Source organism: Ceratotherium simum, chromosome 12 (assembly GCF_057802395.1).
Source record: "Ceratotherium simum simum isolate JZ-2026a chromosome 12, ASM5780239v1, whole genome shotgun sequence".
Lineage (NCBI taxonomy): Eukaryota > Metazoa > Chordata > Mammalia > Perissodactyla > Rhinocerotidae > Ceratotherium > Ceratotherium simum.
In genome coordinates this window covers 62,351,050-62,374,556 of record NC_141911.1, presented here as the reverse complement: position 1 = coordinate 62,374,556, position 23,507 = coordinate 62,351,050, and the positions used below count along the sequence as shown (strand labels likewise).

At 36.4% G+C, this 23,507-nt stretch overlaps 1 long non-coding RNA gene and 1 pseudogene across 1 annotated transcript in view; one reads left to right on the top strand and one right to left on the bottom strand.

Annotated features, from left to right (window-relative positions):
- Nucleotides 1-23,507, bottom strand: part of LOC147915869 (uncharacterized) — a 72,827-nt gene that overhangs the window by 34,556 nt on the left and 14,764 nt on the right. The gene's annotated exons all lie outside the window — the stretch shown is intronic.
- On the top strand, nucleotides 5,855-7,948 carry LOC147915870 (polyadenylate-binding protein 1 pseudogene; annotated as a pseudogene).

Here is a 23,507-nt window from a genome sequence, read left to right as displayed (position 1 = left end):
CCAGCCTTTGAGTTCTGGAGAAAAATTATGCCATTTTCTGAGACTGTAAATTGGTACAGCCACTATGGAAAACAATATGGAGGATCCTCAAAAAATTAAAAATAAAACTTCCATATGATCCAGCAATTCCACTTCTGGGAATATGTCCAAAGGAAATGAAAACACTAACTTGAAAAGGTCTCAGCACCCCCACGTTCATAGCAGCATTATTTACAATAGCCAAGACATGGAAACAACATAAGTGTCCATCAATGGCTGAATGGATAAAGAAGTTGGTATATATATACAATAGAATATTATTCAGCCATAAAAAAGAAGTAATTCTACCATTTGCAACATCATGGATGGCCTTTGAAGGTATTATGCTAAGTGAAATAAGTCAGAGAAAGACCAATACTGTGTGATCTCACTTACACATGTGGAATCTGAAAGCAAACAAACTTGTAGAAAAAGAGATCAGACTTGTGGTTACCAGAGGTGGAGGGTGGGGGAGGGGAAATTGGAGGAAGATGGTCAAAAGGTACAAACTTCCAGTTATCAGATAACTAAGTACTAGGGATGTAATGTACAACATGATGACTACAGCTAACTCTGCTGTATGATACATAGGAAAGTTAAGAGAGTAAATCCTATGAGTTCTCATCACAAGGAGAAAATTGTTTCCTGTTTTCTTTCTTTTTATTGCATCTATTTGAGAAGATGGATGTTAGCTGAACCTATTGTGGTAATTATTTCACAAATTATGTAAATAAAACCATCATATTGTACGCCTTAAACTTATACAGTGATATATGTCAATTATGTATCAATAAAACTGGAAAAAAATACATACCATCTCCAAGAGAGAATTATATACCTTTTAATAAACAGCTCCCGGTGTGCTACTGGGACCTGATAGGACACTTGACCATGGGGCACCATGTAATACTGCACATGAACTGTCCAGTATGAGCTGGGATCTGACAGACACATCAAGCCATACAGTTTGGCATGTCCAGGAGCAATTCATCATAAATTGGAAATAGTACACCCATGATTAAGCCTGAGTAAGACAACAGGGTAGGAATAAGCTATAGTATCTCATGGCCCATTTAATCTATCATAGTTGTACCAGCACTTCTCCCTCAGGTCACCCTTATGGCCTTGTGAGTTGGGATCCTTTATGACCAGCTGTCAGAAGTAGAAATATCTGAGTGTGTTTTGTGAAAAGGTCAGCTTGGGATATGTGTGCATTCTGAAAATGGGCTACAGCTGTACTACAGCCCCACTTCTAGAGCCCTGAAGAATATTGATTAGGAGAAATCTTCCCAGTGGTAAGAGCTTTGGGCACTACATTTGCTAATCTACTTTGTGTGGAAAGAGAAGTATCCCAATGTTAGAATGTTTAAAGGTATATGAGCAATACTGAATGGCTTGGCTGGTTGGTCAAACCCAGAAATAGAAATATTTGAATACTGAGGCTAAGAAGGTCTAGGCAAGAGGCATATGGATGGATTTATGAGAGTAGACACCAGTGAGAAGATCTTTGAATTAGATGTTAACATCTCCCAGGAAATTTCTAACCCAGAAGAAACTTGCTTCAACAATCAAGTAGAGAGAATAACTCAACTAGCTGTCTGTAGCTAGCCACTATCATCAGATATAGAGTACTGGTGAATGGACACATCAACAGAGTAGCCATGGTGGCCAGCATGGAGACTAGGCGTGGATCTGTCAGTAGGGTCTCTGATTCACCAAGGCTGATGTAGCTACTGCTGATGCCAAATGTCCAACATGCTAGTAAAAGAGATCAAAGCTGGGCTCCCAATATGACACCAAGGCTTGCAAATTTCAAAGAGCTGCTTGGTGGAAAATTGACTCCATTGAACCCCTTCAACCCTGGAAGGGGCAGAAATTCATATTACCTGGAACTGACATATATTTTTGCCTTTCCTATCCACAGTGCTTCAGCCAACAGAGGGTGTGTTGACCCACTAACACTATTTCACTAATTGACATATGAGTTTGGGAACCAAGAGGAGGTTAGGAGTGGTCCTATTTAATATCACTCTAAATGGCCCATTTAGGAAAGTTTGTACTTCCTGTTGGTGTGACTCTTGGTTCTACAGGTTTAGAAGTCTTGGACAGCAGAAAAGGAAGAACACTTTCATCAGATGACTCAGCAAATATATCATTACATTTTAAACTAAAGCTACCACCCAGTTGCCATCATGAAAGGGGTAATTGACCCTACCTACAAAGCTCTTTTCTCAGAACTTGCTTTTTAGGCAAACTGACCTGCTACACTCCCCTTCTCAGTGAGGCTTTCCTGTACTGTGTTTAAAATCATACTTCCAACCCTCCCCATTTCTCTTTCCTGCTCAATTTTTCTCTGTGACATGTACCAAAATCTAACCAAGCTATTTATTACATATAGTTACGCTGTGTAGTAAAACATGTGGGTAGGAAGTGTTATCCATTTTTTAATTCCTGTATCCCAATATTTCTGTTTCAGTTAACAATTGCCACAATAGTGCTACATAACAAACTAACTCAAAACTCAGTGACTTCAAATAACAATCATTTTATCACTCACAGCCATGCAGGTCAGTGTGATGAATCTATTTCATGCCACATGTCTGCATCCACATGGGCAGTTATTAGATATTACATCACTCAGAGCCTTTTCATTTGCTATTGTGTAGTAACATTCTTCAGATAGTTATCTCATCTGTAATTTTTTTCTTTTCTTTAATATGTATTCTATAGAAATTACACTGTTTTCATAAACTCACCAAATTGATGCATCTAATTTTAACATTTAACAAATAAGTGCTACCTCTGATCATAACTAAAATGTAGAGTATAAAATGTCATCTGTCCGGAGTTTCTTCTTTTTCTACTATTCACCAAATAAGCTCCAAGGATTTTGAGTACACAAAGATCACAAGACATCACTGTCAACTCTTTTATATCCATCGTCCCTATATTGTGATTTTAAGATACTGCTTCTGAAAGAAACTTTTAAGGCCGCTTTTTCACTTTATCTCAATGCATGAAGATTTTATTTATGAGGACTTTCATATATTTGTATGCAAATAGTGCCTTTCTTTGATGTTTCACTTTTAAAGGCACAGAAGACATGTTTTGCCTCAGGCATTTCATTCCCATTATGGACTTTATGGAAACAGACAATATATTGTAGTACTTTTAAAGAATTTTTTGTAAAGAACTACGTAGTAAGCCTGTTCCTGTTTACAGAATTCTAATGTAGAAAAGCACTTTCAAAAAAATCCATTATTAGAAAATTAATGTGAAAGATTTATGGACTAGTAGGTTTATTTAATGAGTTATGTTACATTTTGGGGATATATTGATCACTGAACAAAGAATATAGTGAGAAATATACAAATAGTATGCTAAAAAAAGCTGACTTGACTCTTTAAAGAAAAGAATAGAATTTAAGGCAATTAATACATTTATATCCACTTGCATACACCACATATATACACACATTGGTGTCTACCTACATGCATCAATAGACATGCGCGTATAGACCCTACATGGGTTACAACTTACAAACGTAGAAAAAATGCCTTGTCTTTCAAGCCTAATTTAATATCATCATGAAATTGATCTTCATTATCCACAAGTTTGTATATAATTATGGCATACCATTTTTAATTAAAAAATAAACAGTACTTAAATTTTAATTAAAAATAGCATAACTTTGATACTTTGTTGTTTATTAAAGTTTGTGACTTTTTACTTGAATTGGAATTATGTTATTATTATCATCATCATCCAATCTTTAGAAGGCTTAACAATATTATAAAAATATAAATACTTGTTATAACAAACACACATATTCTTTTCCAAAAGGTTATATTATACACTAAGAAAAAACACAAAATACCAACATACAATGGAAATAAAAATGATAGAAGCAGTAATGCAAACTAATGAGGAAAAACATCTGTGGGATCAGAAAATAACACTTCATGCACACTCAGAAAGAGTTTGATCGCATGGTATCAAAAATATTAGGGAGATATCAACAAAGACAATGTAACTGAGAAACAGAAAGGAAGGCAGTGAGAAAAACTCCCTGTAAAATAACATCTCTTTTTATAATACAAAAGCATTTAGCATTTCCACTGATTATGAGAAGAAACAAATATCTTAGAGATATACATGAGAGAGAGACAGAGACATGCTCTAACTTTAGAAATTACTCTTTGCCTCACTAATGGATGACATGGGCACATCTTCACAGACGTGCTGGTAAAATATCACACCATTTACTTTTCTAGGGTACAAAGGCAATTCATTGCCAAAAAAACCTTTAACATGGCAGAGTGACATTAGAATTATTGTTATAAAAAAGAGAGATTCTCCCTCCAATCCAAGACTCGAATTGCCTTAATACTGGAATAAAATTCATTATCCTTGGTATTACGTAAAAAATATATACTACATATACATACATACACACCAAATACACACATATACGCTCACAACAATATACATTTCTCACAAAAGCATGGAGAAAATTCAAATTCTCTTACAATTATTAGCTTAAATTTGTTTCAAATAAAAATGTTAAACTCAAACATCTAGTTAGTTAAAATTGATCATGTGATTTAATTTTTCTAACCATTTTTTAAATATCTACTTGTTTGATTGCCTTAGGTCAGATCTTAAAACTACATGTATATTCAAAACTATAATTTCCTTCATTTGTCATGATAAAACCATATTATATGAAATTGATTTTTTAAAATTTTGCAAGGACGTTTTACGCAAAATGAATATAACTCAAGCCAGTATCTTGATATTTATGTGTAATTTCTTTTCCTAATTTTTTTATTTCACATAAATTCAAATATCAATCCTTATACATATAAGTATGTAGTGTGTTTTATGTAATACGTAAAGCATCATTAAAATGAATAGATTTCTCTAAGCATACTAAATAATGCCATACATGATGAGAATAAAATTTCATTGTGTCTGTCTTTAAAACTCCAAAGCATTTGAAAAGGAGTATCATATTTTTAGCTGGCAATGGACAAATTTCCAGATGGTAAAAATGTGAATGATAGCCCCTTCTCCCCGGCGGTTAGTGCTGAGAGTGCGGAGTGTGTGCTCCGGGCTCGGAACACACATTTATTATTTAAAAAATCCAAAAAAAATCTAAAAAAATCTTTTAAAAAACCCAAAAAAAATTTACAAAAAATCCGCGTCTCCCCCGCCGGAGACTTTTATTTTTTTTTCTTCCTCTTTTATAAAATAACCCGGTGAAGCAGCCGAGACCGACCCGCCCGCCCGCGGCCCCGCAGCAGCTCCAAGGAGGAACCGAGAGACCGAGGCCTTCCCGCTGCCCGAACCCGACACCGCCACCCTCGCTCCCCAGCCGGCAGCCGGCAGCCAGCAGCCAGCGGCAGCGGATCGACGCCGTTCTGCGGCCGTTGAGTAGTTTTCGATTCCGGTTGATTTTTGTCCCTCTGCGCTTGCCCCCGCTCCCCTCCCCCCGGCTCCGGCCCCCGGCCCCAGCACTCGCTCTCCTCCCACCGAAAGGTCGCGGCCTGTGGCCCTGCGGGCAGCCGTGCCGAGATGAACCCCAGCGCCCCGAGCTACCCCATGGCCTCGCTTTACGCGGGGGACCTGCACCCCGACGTGACCGAGGCGATGCTCTACGAGAAGTTCAGCCCGGCCGGGCCCATCCTCTCCATCCGGGTCTGCAGGGACATGATCACCCGCCGCTCCCTGGGCTGCGCGTATGTGAGCTTCCAGCGGCCGGCGGACGCGGAGCGTGCTTGGGACGCCATGAATTTTGACGTTATAAAGGGCAAGCCAGTACGCATCATGTGGTCTCAGCGTGATCCATCACTTCGCAAAAGTGGAGTGGGCAACATATTCATTAAAAATTTGGACAAATCCATTGATAATAAAGCACTGTATGATACATTTTCTGCTTTTGGTAACGTCCTTTCATGTAAGGTGGTTTGTGATGAAAATGGTTCCAAAGGCTATGGATTTGTACATTTTGAGACACAGGAAGCAGCTGAGAGAGCTATCGAAAAAATGAACGGGATGCTTCTAAATGATCGCAAAGTATTTGTTGGACGATTTAAGTCTCGTAAAGAGCGAGAAGCAGAACTTGGAGCTAGGGCAAAAGAGTTCACCAATGTTTACATCAAGAATTTTGGAGAAGACATGGATGACGAGCGCCTTAAGGATCTCTTTGGCAAGTTTGGACCTGCCTTAAGTGTGAAAGTAATGACTGATGAAAGTGGGAAATCCAAAGGTTTTGGATTTGTAAGCTTCGAAAGGCATGAAGATGCACAGAAAGCTGTGGATGAGATGAATGGAAAGGAGCTCAATGGAAAACAAATTTATGTTGGTCGAGCTCAGAAAAAAGTGGAACGGCAGACGGAACTTAAGCGCAAATTTGAACAGATGAAGCAAGATAGGATCACCAGATACCAGGGTGTTAACCTTTATGTGAAAAATCTGGATGATGGTATTGATGATGAACGTCTCGGAAAGAGTTTTCTCCATTTGGTACAATCACTAGTGCAAAGGTTATGATGGAGGGTGGTCGCAGCAAAGGGTTTGGTTTTGTATGTTTCTCCTCCCCCGAAGAAGCCACTAAAGCAGTTACAGAAATGAACGGTAGAATTGTGGCCACCAAGCCATTGTATGTAGCTTTAGCTCAGCGCAAAGAAGAGCGCCAGGCTCACCTCACTAACCAGTATATGCAGAGAATGGCTAGCGTAAGAGCTGTGCCCAACCCCGTAATCAACCCCTACCAGCCAGCACCTCCTTCAGGTTACTTCATGGCAGCTATCCCACAGACTCAGAACCGTGCTGCATACTATCCTCCTAGCCAAATTGCTCAACTAAGACCAAGTCCTCGCTGGACTGCTCAGGGTGCCAGACCTCATCCATTCCAAAATATGCCCGGTGCTATCCGCCCAGCGGCTCCTAGGCCACCATTTAGTACTATGAGACCAGCTTCTTCACAGGTTCCACGAGTCATGTCGACACAGCGTGTTGCTAACACATCAACACAGACAATGGGTCCACGTCCTGCAGCTGCTGCTGCTGCAGCTACTCCTGCTGTCCACATCGTTCCCCAGTATAAGTATGCTGCGGGAGTTCGCAATCCTCAGCAACATCTTAATGCGCAGCTGCAAGTTACCATGCAGCAGCCTGCTGTTCATGTACAAGGTCAGGAGCCTTTGACTGCTTCCATGTTGGCATCTGCCCCTCCTCAAGAGCAAAAGCAAATGTTGGGTGAACGGCTCTTTCCTCTAATTCAAGCCGTGCACCCTACTCTTGCTGGTAAAATCACTGGCATGTTGTTGGAGATTGATAATTCAGAACTTCTTCATATGCTTGAGTCTCCAGAGTCTCTCCGTTCTAAAGTTGATGAAGCTGTAGCTGTGCTACAAGCCCACCGAGCTAAAGAGGCCGCCCAGAAAGCAGTTAACAGTGCCGCTGGTGTTCCAACTGTTTAAAATTGATCAGGGACCACGTAAAGAAACTCATGCTTCACCGAAGAAAAATATCTAAACATCGAAAAACTTAAATATTGTGGAAAAAAAACATTGCAAAATATAAAATAAATAAAAAAAGGAAAGGAAACTTTGAACCTTATCTACCGAGCAAATGCCAGGTCTAGCAAACATAATGCTAGTCCTAGATTACTTATTGATTTAAAAATAACAAAAAGACACAAAAAAATAGTAAAATATAAAAACAAATTAATGTTTTATAGACCCTGGGAAAAAGAATTTTCAGCAAAGTACAAAAATTTAAAGCATTCCTTTCTTTAATTTTGTAATTCTTTACTGTGGAATAGCTTGGAATGTCACTTCTGTTTCAAGTAACAGAATTGATAACTGAGCAAGGAAACGTAATTTGGATTATAAAATTCTTGCTTTAATAAAAATTCCTTAAACAGTGAAAAAAAAATGTGAATGATAAAAATAGGCAAATTGAAATTAGCACTGTGATGGATTAATTTCCTTTTGGTTAGCCTTATGTTGTTTATATTCATGCCAAGTACATGAGCCAATACAGCAGTTTCAAAAAACACAAACAGTAAAGAAAAGGAAAGGAAACGAACATTTCTAAAGTAGTTTTCAACAACATTTGCAATTTGAAAATCAAAATAACTATCCACACACAAAAAAATCTTGGTTCCCTTGTTATGTTTAGTTTGTCAAAAAATGTATGCCTCAAGCTTTAAAGACGCTTCCTTTGTAGTATATTTTGAAGTCAGGGAGTGTGATACCGCCAGCTTTGTTCTTTCTTCTCAGGATTCCTTTAGCTATTCGGGGTCTTTTGTTGTTCCATATAAATTTTAGGATTCTTTCCTCTATTTCTGTGAAAAATGTTGTTGGAACTTTGATAGGGATTGCATTGAATCTATAGATGGCTTTAGGAAATATGGACGTCTTAACTATGTTAATTCTGCCAATCCAAGAGCACGGAATATCTTTCCATTTCTTTGTATCTTGTTCAATTTCTTTCAGCAATGTGTTATAGTTTTCCACGTACAGCTCTTTCACCTCTTTGGTTAAGTTTATTCCTAGGTATTTTATTCTTTTTGTTGCAATTGTAAATGGGATGGTATTTTTAATTTCTCTTTTTACTACTTCGTTGTTAGTGTATAGAAATGCAACTGATTTTTTATGTTGATTTTGTATCCTGCAACTTTTCCATATTCGTTTATTACTTCTAAAAGTTTTTTGGTGGATTCTTTAGGGTTTTCTATATATAATATCATGTCATCTGCAAATAGTGACAGTTTCACTTCTTCTTTTCCAATTTGGATCCCTTTTATTTCTTTCTCTTGCTTGATTGCTCTGGCTAGGACTTCCAGTACTATGTTAAATAGGAGTGGTGACAGTGGGCATCCTTGTCTGGTTCCTGTTCTTAGAGGGATGGCTTTCAGTTTTTCACCATTGAGGATAATATTAGCTGTGGGTTTGTCATATATGGCCTTCATTATGTTGAGGTACTTTCCTTCTATACCCATTTTATTCAGAGTTTTTATCATAAATGGATGCTGTATCTTGTCAAATGTTTTCTCTGCATCTATTGAGATGATCGTGTGATTTTTATTCTTCATTTTATTAATGTGGTGTATCATGTTGATTGATTTGCAAATATTAAACCATCCCTGCATACCTGGAATAAATCCCACTTGATCATGGTAATATACTACAAAGCTATAGTAACCAAAACAGCATGGTACTATCACAAAAACAGACACACAGATCAATGGAATAGAATCGAAAGCCCGGAAATAAACCCACACATCTATGGACAGCTAATCTTTGACAAAGGAGCCAAGAACATACAATGGGGAAAAGAAAGTCTCTTCAACAAATGGTGTTGGGAAAACTGGATAGCCACATGCAAAAAAATGAAAGTAGACCCTTACCTTACACCATACACAAAATTTAACTCCAAATGGATTAAAGACTTGAATGTAAGACCTGAAACTATGAAACTTCTAGAAGAAAACATAGGCAGTATGCTCTTCGACATTGGTCTTAGCAACATATTTTCAAGCACCATGTCTGACCGGGCAAGAGAAACAATAGAAAAAATAAACAAATGGGACTCCATCAAACTAAAAAGCTTCTGCACAGCAAAGGAAACCATCAACAAAACGAAAAGACAACCTAACAATTGGGAGAAGATATTTGCAAACCATACATCTGATAAGGGCTTAATCTCCAAGATATATAAAGAACTCATGCATCTCAACAACAAAAAAACTAACAACCCAATGTAAAAATGGGCAAAAGACATGAACAGACATTTCTCCAAAGAAGATATACAGATGGCCAACAGACACATGAAAAGATGTTCAAAATCATTAACTATCAGGGAAATGCAAATCAAAACTACAATGAGATATCACCTCACGCCCTTCAGAATGGCTATAATTAACAAGACAGGAAACAACATATGTTGGAGAGGATGTGGAGAGAAGGGAACTCTCATACACTGCTGGTGGGAGTGCAAACTGGTGCAGCCACTATGGAAAACAGTACGGAGATTCCTCAAAAAATCAAGGATAGAACTACCATATGATCCAGCTATTCCACTGTTGGGTATTTATCCAAAGAACTTGAAAACACCACTGCGTAAAGGTACATGCACCCCTGTGTTCATTGCAGCGTTATTCACAATAGCCAAGACTTGGAAGCAACCTAAGTGCCCATCAAGGGATGAATGGATAAAGAAGATGTGGTATATATACACAATGGAATACTAGTCAGCCATAAGAAACGATGAAATCCAGGTATTTGTGACAACATGGATGGACATTGAGGGTATTATGCAAAGTGAAATAAGTCAGAGGGAGAAGGTCAAATACCATATGATTTCCTTCACTAAGTAGTAGATAATAACAACAATAAACAAACACATAGAGACAGAGATTGGATTGGTGGTTACCAGAGGGGAAGGGGGGAGGGAGGAGGGTGAAAGGGATAATTTGGCACATGTGTGTGGTGATGGGTTGTAATTAGTATTTGTGTGGTGACCATGATGTAATCTATGGAGAAATAGAAGTATAATGATGTACACCTGAAATTTATACAGTGTTATAAACCAATGTTACTGTAATAAACAAAAAATTAAAATAAATAAATTAAAAAAATAAAAAGCTATTCACATAATGGAATCTTATACAGCAGTGTTAATGAAGAGTCCAGACTAACATGACTTAATGCTGAAAATTCACAAAAATAAAGATCGAAACGAGCCAAATCAAAAAAAAAAAAAAAAAAAAGACGCTTCCTTCCATGTGCTTTCGGATGTAAGCGTATATTAGAAGATTATTAGAAATAATGGGGCCAAAGGTGGAGCCTTAGCTTTCCTATGAAAACGAAACTTTCCCTGTGTTGTCATATGAACAGGCAATCAAAATGTTCCCAATTAAAATAGCTCCACTATTTTCACTTGAAAAGTGAAATTGAATTTATCAAACACTCATGAATCAAAGTAGGCAGAAATCAAGAAAAGTATCATTCTCCTGAAGTGGAGGTTAATTTTTCAATTGCGTCCTCTACGTATTTAAAATAATTTTCTATCAACGAGTGATAAGTTTCCACAATAGCCCAAGAAAAGTACCAGCAATATTCACTAACGATGTTCTTGGGTTTGAAAAAGCAATAGTGTATAGTGAGGGGCCGGCCCCGTGGCTTAGCGGTTAAGTGTGCGTGCTCTGCTGCTGGCGGCCCGGGTTCAGATTCTGGGCACGCACTGACGCACCGCTTCTCTGGCCATGCTGAGGCGGTGTCCCTCATACAGCAACTAGAAGGATGTGCAACTATGACATACAACTATCTACTAGGGTTTTGGGGGAAAAAATAAATAAATAAAATTTTTAAAAAATATTAAAAAAAAAAAACCATAGTGAAAGCTGACTTTTAATCCCCCCGAACTCCCACAAAGAATATCTTTTTTGGCCGTTATTTAACTAAAGACAACCTGTAGAAAAGTCTTGGCATGTGCTGGATCTTTTTGTCCTAGAGGAAAATAGCACCAACTATCACACTGACCACACATGCAGTAAAACAAAGCTCAATGGACATGCTCTTGAATGGATATTTGGAAGTCTTATGCATTCTGGCTGCTAAAAATCTCTTCCTTATGTTCAGTGTTTGTTATTGATAACTATTCCATTCCAATATTTCTCAAACATGTTTCAAAATGCCCACATATATACCAAGACTAAGGGTTCTGTGTCTAAATACCTTTGAGAAACGCTGGAATAAACACACTAAACCGGTGTCTATGGCATAACCAGTGTCTTTGGCATAGGCATCCTCAGACATATTAATATGCTAATAAGCACCATTTGTCTCCCAGAAGCTCTATTGCATGTGGCTCTTCCAATCTATAAGCTTAACTCATCTGTTAGTATCCTTTTGTCCCTCAATTCCTAGGTGACGTTGCCCCCAAATTTGAACTCTTATTCTTTGGATTTTGAAAGTCTAATGATTACTACCAAATTTTCACAAATTCTCTAAGGATTTGAGACAGGTTAGAGAAAGAAGTTTCGGAGTTGTGAAGATTATTTAATTTTGTAAGCACTCTTTAAGAAAAAATAATACAAAAGTACTAATGCATAAAAATGCATAAAAGTTAATACTTGAGAGGAAATAAGAATTCACAACCAACAGTGCACATTTTAAAAGCTGATAAATTCCACAAATATCACAATGTCCAGAAAAACAATATTCTGACTAATTATCTGAAACACTTTTATTATACTTTTCTTACAATTTTTAGCTTTACATTCTTTGATAATTTCTTTACATGACAACAATTTTATAATAATTTTTCTGGAGAGAAAATAAGTTAGTCTCTTGGCATAGGTGATTAAAATTTGTTTTTTATTTTTGAAAATTTAGAAAAGTTACTTCCAATTTAACAAATTGTTCTTTATGATATTATAAATTTTTAGGATAGTTGTCAAATTTGGGGAATTTTCTATCAGATTTCTTTCATATATGAACTGTAATATTTTAGTGTTTCAATTTTTCTTGTGTTTTTACCAATATTAACTATTGCTTGAATTGATGATGCTCATTCATCACTTTGTCTCCAACGTCTGTTGAAGTGACATATTATGGTTATGTGTTATCTTTAATGATATCAATATTTTGTCTTAATTTAATATTTTAATGTGTTTATTATGATCCATGTTGTCTATCTTTAGTCACTACCATTTTGGTTAGTATTTAGTTTTATTTAGGCTCTCAACTTTGCCATCCAGTATTTAACAAATAGATTGCTTGGTAAGTGAATTTATAAATACAAGTACTCTCTATTAGCAACTTTTAGAGAAAGAACTTCAGAGAATTAAGAAGGGAGAAAATGCTTTCTGCAACAGCAAGAAAAGATGTCAGTGCGACTTAGGATTATAAATTGAAGTCAGAGAATCTGCACTGAGGAGATGTCAAATTAAGAATAGTGACAAGAGTATCAATGTTATTACTTCCTGGTCCTAAACAGAGAATAATATAAAAATTTAAACTTTAACCATCCTCGTCTGTTTTCTGTAGTCATAACAAATGTATTTGCAAAATAAATTATTTTTCCCAAGACCCTGAAGTCTTGATACTTATTATTAGAGCTTGTAGAACATAATATTTAATATCAAATGATCTTGCTTGTTAATTGGTTATCTTGTAAAATAATGTTCAAATTGGAATCTCTGCTTGATGAAGGCATAAATATTGGATGGATTTTTTTCTTAGCAAATGAATGTTAAGAATTTTATTTGCCTAGTTTCCTAGTATAAAGAGGAATAAATGATGGCTTTTCTAGATTCTTTGTATTAAAGAAATGTACGTAAGAGTGTTTTCCAGTCACAGTCATAGATTTTTCTCTGTTAATGTGGTCCTGTAACTTTTAGTTAATATTTTATTTAGAATGTTTTCATTGATATTTACACATGACAGAAATGAGATTGGTCTATATTTTTCTTTTTGATATTTTCATCATCAGGTTTTGGTATCAGTGTCAAAAATTTTCCATAAAAGTAAGGTGTAAAATTTATTTTTGAAACACTGTAAAAAGCTTAAATAGCATTAGGATTATCTAGACATTATAGCATGGATAGAACTTTGGGCTTTGTTCTTGGTTTTGTTTTGTTGGGGGGAGGAGGTGATGCTAAATCTTTAATGAGTCGGATTCTTTTAGATTGTTGTATTGAGATAATCTCTTCTGAAGTTAATTTGATTAAATTATATTTTCTTTGAAAACTATTCATTTCATCCAGGTTTCAAGTTTCAATAGAGATGAGCAAATTATTCCTGTTAATCACTTGTCAGGAAAACAGAAACCACTCTAGGTATTCAAACAGAGGACATTGGGGCCGGCCCCATGGCTTAGCAGTTAAGTGCGCGTGCTCCACTACTGGTGGCCCGGGTTCGAATCCCGGGTGTGCACCGACTCACCGCTTCTCTGGCCATGCTGAGGCGGCGTCCCACATACAGCAACTAGAAGGATGTGCAACTATGACATACAACTATCTACTGGGGCTTTGGGGGAAAAAAAGAGGAGGATTAGCATGGATGTTAGCTCAGGGCTGATCTTCCTCACAAAAAATAAATAAATAAATAAACAAACAGAGGACGTTCAGTACAGGGAGTTGGTTACACATGTGATGGAAAAGCTGAATGGCTAAACAGAAAACAGCGAGAAACCCCTGAGAAAGCAACAGCAAGAGCTGCTGCTACCCTAGAAGGAGAGAGGAAACAGGTCACGTTACCAGATCCCAGTAACCAGGGCTGTCAAGTGAGAACAAGAACCCAGCAGGCGGGGCCTAGGGGCAGCGGGACTGTGAAAGGGAACAAGGGAACGGCTGTCTAGTGAGAGCTAGAATCACAGTGAAGATGCAGATGGCTTCTAAGGCACTATCTGAAGGAGGGAGCAGAAAATAGCCTGGATTCTCCTTGGTGCTTTTCCCAGGCTGACTATTCTCAGGAAACAGAGAGCCAGGGAGCTGGGGAAATATAGTTCCCACTGATACAGATAAGAACAAGGAAATCCAGGAGACGGATTTAAGAGCAAGCATGAGAGGAAGCTTAATTATCTTTTACATTTCCCCACTATCTTTTCTTAATTTATATATAAATACACATAGATTACACTTTATATCATGTTTAGGACAACTAACTGATGATTTATTTTGTTGCCTTTTTCAAAGACCCAGCCATTGCCTGTTTCTAGTAATATGGTGTACTAGATGCTGGAAAAAGCTGCTGTTTCAGAAATTTTGGACACAATATGTATTATATTATTTGCATGGCTGCCAGCAGAGCCTCAGCCAGAACCATTCTCCAAAAGCGCACAGTATTTGATCCATAGACACAGGATTCTACATAATATTGCATGGGAACATGGCACTCTAGAGCAAAAGAGGAGTGGCAGTGGGCACATGCCCACTGGATTCTCCGCCCTTATTACATACCACATACTCAGAAGCTGCCAACTGAGAGAGCAATTCAAAGGCCTTTTGAAGGTACAACTGAGGTACCAACTTGGAAATGATATTCTGAGAGGTTGGGGCCCATCCTCAATGACACAGAAACACCTATATTAGCAAAGATTATACGTTGCTGTGTCCCCAGCAGGTATAATAAAATATGAAACTGGGGACCATGGGCAGGTATGGACATTCCCCTCTTATTATAAACTCACGTTGCCTTCCTTGGTCTTCCTATTCCCACAGCTTTAGTCTCTGCACGTGGTATGTACTATATAAGTGTTCACTGTTATTTTATGTTAATAGTAAATTATTAATTTGATATTATATGAAGACAAATTCCGATGAGTTGTTTTTCACATAGGCAAGAAAGTGCTCTTGACTAAAAGGCCGATATTAAAAGGCCATAATATAATAAAGTCATGAACATGTAATAATCAAAAACATGAAAATACATAAATACATGTTTTTTATAGCTACTGACGAAGTGTTCACAATTGCTCATTTTTTACCCTTTGCTTTATCTTGAGAACATTTTGTGTCTATCTCTCTAACTGTGAATTTCTAGCCTTAATCTCTTAAAAATCACCTAAAACTTTTCTTGAAGACTTTGTTTTCCTATCTTGATTTCTCTTACAATTCCAGTTGACAAATTTATACTCTTACTGTCTTAAACGCATTTTGTTTGTGGATTATAATTTATTATAGAATTAGTAAGGATCACTAGGCAAGCAATTATGATAGTGAAGATACGAGTCCTCTTGGTAGCCATAACAGCATTATCATGAGTTAAAGACAACAGACACACTGGAACTGATTGCATAGTTCAAATAGTTCACGTTATCCGCCTCACCTGGGAAATACAAGAAGCCCTAAATATAAAACTTGAATAAGAAGACACATTTTCAAGAACATGACATGTTAAAAAATAGAACTTAAGAAAAACACACCCAGGGTGGAAACGAACAAATAAACTGCCATAAGAATTATCTTTATCAATGCTGGTTATTGCAGTGAAGGTTTTGTTCAAATATAGAAAGTATGTGGGAGGTTACAAAGAAAAATGTTTCGCTAAATCTTAAGACTGTGTAAAGTTTATGAAAATTATTGCAATTGCCTGATATAAAAAAGAAGGAGAAGGAGAAGGGGGAGTGGGGAGGGGAGAGGAAGGGACAGGAGGGGAGGGGAAAAGAGGGGGAGGGGGAGGAGAAGGAGAAGAACAGCGGCAACAACTTTTTCTTTCAAAGCACCATTGGTAAATATCAATGCCAACTGAAAGACGTTACCCATTGCTTACACCTTGACCAAAGCAAAATTTCAGACATAAAACAGATCCATATTTTAAATAGAAAATACTTTCCTGAGTCTGGTTTGCTGTTGATTGACATGAAAAGGATTTATTGACTCTTAAGAAATAAGAATTTTTAAAAATATACTTGGTCTTCTAATAAGCTTACAATTACACTAGGACTTCTATCTAAACAACTTCTTTAACATGTTTAGCATTAAATATATTACCTCCCAGAAATCCATAACCCCAGATTAACCAGGAGAAAATATCAGACAAACACAAATTCTAAAAAATATCTGACCAGGACTCTTCAAAACTGTCAAGGTCATGAGAAACAAGGAGGAATGAGAAACTGTCATAGATTGGAGGAGACAGGGAGACCTTATGATTAAATGCAATGTGATATCCTGGACTGGATCTTGGAACAGAAAAAGAATTAATGGAAAAACTGGGAAAAATCCAAATAAAGTCTGTAGTTTAGTTAATAGCATTGTACCAATGTTAATTTCTTAGTCTTGACATATGGTTCTATAAAATATTATCATTTGGATAAGCCAGGTGACGGGTGTAAAGGAACTCTCTGTACCATCCCTGCAACTTTTCTATAGATCTGAAATTATTCCAAAACAAAAGTTTGTTAAATACATATAATATAATAACAAATTTAGTGATTTTCTTTGTAACATATTTCTAGGTACCTTTTATCTTTCAGGACTTGATTTAATGATTAAGACATTTTATTCACTATGTTTTCACTATTAACACTACTATGAGGGTTACAATTATTAAGACATAACACACACATCACATCTACTGACTGCCAGAGATAAATAACATTTGTGCACAGGAATAGTAGGTTTGATTATCTAAAGCCCATCTTGTATGTAATTGAAACTGGTATGTTCATGGTAATAATCTTATAAACAAAATAAATATTTCTTGAGTTTATTAAGTTTTTAAATTTTATAATAATAATAGTTATTATTATTAGCTGGCAATAATCAATAACACTGCATATCTGGCATTATTCTAAGCATTTTATTCACTGATTTATTTAACAAATATTTGATGAATTCCTACAATGTGCCTGACACTGTTTTAGGCACTGGAGATACACCAATAAGCAAAAAAGACAGCATCTACTATGAACTTACAGACCAGGAAGGGAGAGAGGCAGTAAATAAATAAGCGACACAGGCACTGGGAAGTACAATCAGGAAAAGTAAATTGGGGGAGGGGAGCATAGCTATTTCAGATGCACAGCTGTTCATGGAGGTGACACGTGAGCAGAGATCGGAGTGAAGTGAGGGAAACACAGATGTTTTAGGAAAAGATATTCAAAGCAGAGAAATGAACAAGTTCAAAATAAATAAATAAGGCAGGAGCATTCTGGAAAAATAATAAAAACAACAATACCTGCCAGGACCTATAGTTGATCAATAAACAAATCTCTGATTAAACATAATAAAGTTATAAAAGTTAATAGTAAAATAATTAATTATGGAAAATGCTTGCAAATACCTCCAGTGAGTAAGTCTATTTACTAAGGAAGAGAGGGTAGAGAGGTTTCTTGTTTCACAATAAGCCCTTCTGAAATATTTGATGCCTTGCTATGTGCATATATTAGTTTGCTAAAGATTAAAATATTTTATCTAACTCGAAGACTTCACTCAGTACTCCATACTTCTTCTCCATTACTATAATTATCTTATCAGATTTATACCTAGTGGGGATAGGGCTATGTCTGTATAAAATACTAAATTTTAAAATAAGAATTGAAAATCCCTGCTATTTATATTGCAAAGTTTGATATATATGTTTTCCTTTCTGTTCTCTCTTTTCCAGGGTCAACTTTGCAGTCGTGAATATGCTCAGCACCTGCAACCACTTCCTGTTCTTCAATCTTATTCATAGCCTCGCCTTCTCCAAAAGTCTGGAATAATTTGTAAATTTCAGACTAAAATTCTCAATCCTCATCAGAACTAACAAACACTAAAGGTAACTTCAATTCTCAAGCATACTGCCTGGCTATGAGTTTAAGACCAGTTTCTGAACATATTGTGAACATATCAAAATGCATATTTTCTTTCCTCTGTGTCAGTATTTTACAGAAGTCTCTTAGAAAGTTCTGGGGGAGAACAGTTTGTAATCACCCATGGAAAATAAGAACAGGAAATATGATAATCAGTTCCAAATATATTTAGCATAATAAAATTTGATGAGTCGCACGTGGACTATTTGCTATGAAATTTTTTCGAAAATAGTATGCTGGAGAAATTTGTCATAAGTATTTAAAATGAATGTGTCAGGTTGTCAGAAATAAATACTAAAATCTATAGAACCAGTGCCTATTGTTTTGATTCTGTGTCAAAATCATTATCAAATTGCAGCCTAATGTTCAGACATTATCTTTCTTAAAAAGTGGGGGCACATCTTTCTCAGATGCTCTCAGATGCTAATTGATAGCAATGTACTTAAATATTTGACTTTTTTAAATAAATGGTGTGTATGAATAAGTTGAATTATTTAAGAACAAGAGTAAATTAAGTGAAATAACTTTTCATTAAATCAAGGATCAAAGGGTTGAAAAGATCTTCTATATTTTTAATATTTCTTTACCCCTTAAAATATTTTTTATAATTATTCCCTTTCTCTCTTTCCTGAAGCACATAACTGACATTGTATATTATACTTCAGATGTTCATGATCAAACTGAATGTCTTTAATTTAGTTAAATGCACATTAGATTTTGCTCATTTTTGTTAAATGGACATTAGCTTTTGCTCATTTTTGGTAAAGTAAAACAATCAAATAGCTGAAGGAGAAATTGATAATAACTGGCAAGCTTTCGTCTTAGCAAATCTAGTGTCTTCATTTAGTCATATCAAAAAGAAAACTTTAGGGGGCCGGCCCGGTGGCGCAAGCGGTTAAGTGCTCGCACTCCGCTGCGGCGGCCCGGGGTTCGCTGGTTCGGATCCCGGGCGCGCACCGACGCACTGCTTGTCAAGCCATGCTGTGTTGGCGTCCCATATAAAGTGGAGGAAGATGGGCACAGATGTTAGCCCAGGGCCGTCTTCCTCAGCAAAAAAAGAGGAGGATTGGCGGATGTTAGCACAGGGCTGATCTCCTCACAAAAAAAAAAAAAAGAAAACTTTATTTTTAGCAATTTGGTGCAAAACAAAGGATTGCATTTTGTTTTCAACATTGGTGTTTTTAAAAGTATGTTAAATTTGTGTAAAAATTACTGGAAATTAGTATTTATACTATATATCATTCTTTAACAACGTAAAATTGAAACATAAATAGATATAGCAAATAATTGATGATGAAGTAAAGTCACTTTTAGGAAATTAACATTCAAAGTAATGTGAAATTTTTTAAAGAGTGCCTGAAATATGCAAAGGTTATTTAGTGAAGATATTCATCTACTCATCATATATATGTCAACTATGTGCCAAGCACTGTCTAATGCACTGGTGATTCAAAGTTCATGGAGCCAAGCCCAGCGCTCACAATCTGTGGAGGAAATAAAAGAAGAATGTCTTCCCAGACGTGAGGTTGTCACAGAGGAGCTTTTGAGAAGTGAGTGAGCAGGGAACAGCTTCCAGGCAAAGGAAGCAGCAAAGCGTGACTCCTGAGGTAGCATCACACAGCTATTTCAGGGACACCATGGAAGGAGGATCTGGGTGAGCTTTAGAAGGGAAGGATGGAGATCATGGGTGGAAAACTGATCAACAGCCTTACATGCCTTGCTAAAGAGTTTGAACATTACCCTATAGATAGAAACTGGAATTGCACTGAAGGTTTTTAGAAAGAATTTGATTTATGATATTCTAAAGCTTTCCAGGATCAAGGAAAGAATAAAGACTTATCTACGTTGCTAAACAAGCTATCACTTTAAGATACTTCTTTTTAGAAGCAAATCAATTATTCCTCTTATAAAAAGAAATGCATAGTTAATTCTCCTTCCTCCTGTAAGTATTTCTTAATTATTACTTCTTTAACATAAACTGACATGTAAATGTCCCTTTCTTTAAATTATGACAGGTAGCACTCCCAAAGTCACTCCCACTTCAACTCTCTTCCTAAACATCGTTATCAGAAATCGAAATTGTACCAAAAGAAAATGTAGAACTTTATAATTTTCTACCCACCTTCCCCTTCACTTTAAAGATCTAGAAACCGAGGCCGAAAGGGGAAGACAATTTCCCCAAGTCACACAGCTTTGTCTAGAATTTAAGATTCCCTAAAACGGAGAATTTTATTGCATGTAAATTATGCTTAAATAAGCTTGACTTCCAAAAAACAAAACAAAACAAAACACTATGTAGGCTAAGTACTTTAATTTGTTTAACATTTTGACATTTTCATTTTGTTAGTTCCTCTTTTTACACGTACCATTCTCACAAAAACCCAGGCAAACAGGGAAAGAAGATAATTTTCATGTAAGGATAACTGAAGCTCAGATGGATTAAAACTCTTGCCTTATGTAACACAGTCAACCCAAAACCCTGGTCTCTTAAATCTAGCTCAGGGCACTTTCAAGCGCATCTTCTGTCCCCTACCCCACTCGCCATCCTTCCTATACAAGCTGGCAAAATATAGCAAAAAGTTCCATTTCTAAACACTGACAAACCACACAAACTCAACTAAACAGACCAGATACATCTACTTAAGTATCCTCTAATTATTTTCTTTTCATTTATAAAAATGAGGATAACAATATCCCCCCATGGGGATTTGTATGATGAGGGACAAATGAGATGATGTACACGCTAGTCCCAGCCAATGACTGTCACACAGCAGACCCTCAAGAAACATTAGCCCCATTCTGCACGTGCTATATCTTGGTATTAGTCTACACCCATGCTCCTCACTTGGGCTATCCCTATGGGTAAGAGATGGTATACCGGATGATATAGAAGTACCTTTTTGGGACAATGACCCTTCTGGGAGCTTCAATTTCACTCACATTTTGGAGGGAAATTAAATAATTTAAATGATCAGTAATTTCACCTTTGTTAAAAAAAATCTCAGACAAGCGAGGAAATAAAAAATAAAGCTGATATACATTTTTAGGATTTCAAAGAAATTCTATTCTTATAGTCTGCTTTGGGCAGTGCCTATACTTGTTCTATCATGCTGTGATTGGCATTTTGGTAGAAAGTTGTGAGAATCAAGCAAGAGAAAAATTTTAAAATATACTATATGTAACCACTTTGGAAAACTCTTTAGCAGTACCTACCAAATCTGAGAATAGGCCTATCCTAGGACCCAGCAATTCCATTCCTAGGTATATGCCTAGTAGAAATGTATTCATATGGGCACCAAAAAACATGCAATCAAATGTTTACAGCAATACTCTGCCATATCTCCAAACTCGAAACCAGTCAGAATGCCTGCAAGAGTAGAACTGATAAGTTGTTGTTATTCACAAGGAATGCATAGAAATGAGAGTCAATGATCTAAAACTCTATGCAACACAGGGATGAATCTTACAAACATAACATTAAATAACAGTGGATAGAAACAAGAGTACCCACAGTATGACTCAACTTATATAAAGATCAAAAACAAGCAAAACTAATCTATACTGATGGAATTCAGGATAATGATTACTGCTGAGGAGGGGAAGTAATCGGAAGAGGGCACAGGGTGTTGTTGGGTATGATAATGTTCTGTTTCTTGATCTGTTGCTGATGATACGGGTTATTTAGTTTGGGAAAATTCCTTGAACTGCACACTTAAAATAAGTGCACTTTTCCACATGCACATTATAGTTTAATAAAAGATTTTTTTTAATTACAGGGAAATACAAAGGATCTATCATAAAATTTCACAGATTATTTTCCCATTATGTTTAGAGATTGTGGCTGAAGATATTCCTAGTTTTTATGGAGATGGATAAACAATCTTATTGTACTGGGAACTTCTAATATTAAAAATATAGATTTTTATTCCAGATTGGATTCTACAGTTCTACACTAAAAGTATAAATGTATTCAAAATGACTTTGAAATATTTGTAGAAACACTAAAACTTTTAATGCTAATTTAATAGTATTTTGGTGTTTATTTAAAAAAGAGGAACTACATTATATGCTTACTTCAGTGATAAATAATTTTACAAAAACAGATGTATTTAATAAATTTATAAAGGTGTATTTCAAGAACTCTACTTTGTGTCTATTTGCTTATATGCCATCTTTTCCCATCACACTAGAAAGTACTTAAAGGTAGGAGTTGCATATCATTTATTTTGCTATTTCTAACACCTAGCATAGTTTATGGTACACAGTAGGTGCCTGATGCATGTTGCTAAATCAAACAATAACATGGTAATAGAAGAGTTAAGATGCAGGGAAGATAAATATTTATTGTTCACTTTCCTTTTGTTATGTTAATCACACCCCCGTCCATCTTCCTTAATTGACATGCCATGAGGATACTCCAGCAGCCCTATAGAGAAGACCTCATGGTAAGAACTGAGGCCTTTTGCCAACAGCCAACACCAGCTGGACAGCTATGTGAGGGAGCTATAATGGAGGTGTATATCTACCACCCCAGTCAATATTTCAGGTGACTGCATCCTGGCCGACATCCTGGCTAAAACCACATGAGAGATCCTAAGTGGTTCTCGCTGAATTCTGAATTCCTGACCAACAAAAAAGTGAGATAGTAACCATTTTTATTCTAAGACACTGTTTAAGGTAATTTGTTACACATCAATAGAGCACCAATACATTAATTTTTGTTGATTATGAATAAAGCGCCTATACAAAATTAGTCTTTTTGTGGACATATGTTTTCATCTCTCTCAGGCAAATATCTAAGAGTGAGATCTCTGGGTGGTATGGTTTATGTACATGGCTGTACAATATTGCATTTCCACCAGCAGCGTGAAAGATCCAGTGGCCCTGCGGCTTTTCATCTCTTGGTATTCTCAGTTGCTGTTGTTTGGGTTTTTGTTTGTTAGTTTTAGCTGTTCTGATGAGTGTGTAGTGTGGGTGTATCTCATCATAGTTTAACATCCACTTCCCTAAGGACTAATGATGGTGAGCATCTTTTCCTGTGCTTATTTTCGGCCATTTTTCTTCTTTGGTTCAGCGTCTGTACAAGTTTTTTGGCAATTTTTTAATGGATTGTTTTCTAATTGTTGAGTTTTGAGAGTTCTTGTTATAGGCTGAACACAAATCTTATCAGAAAT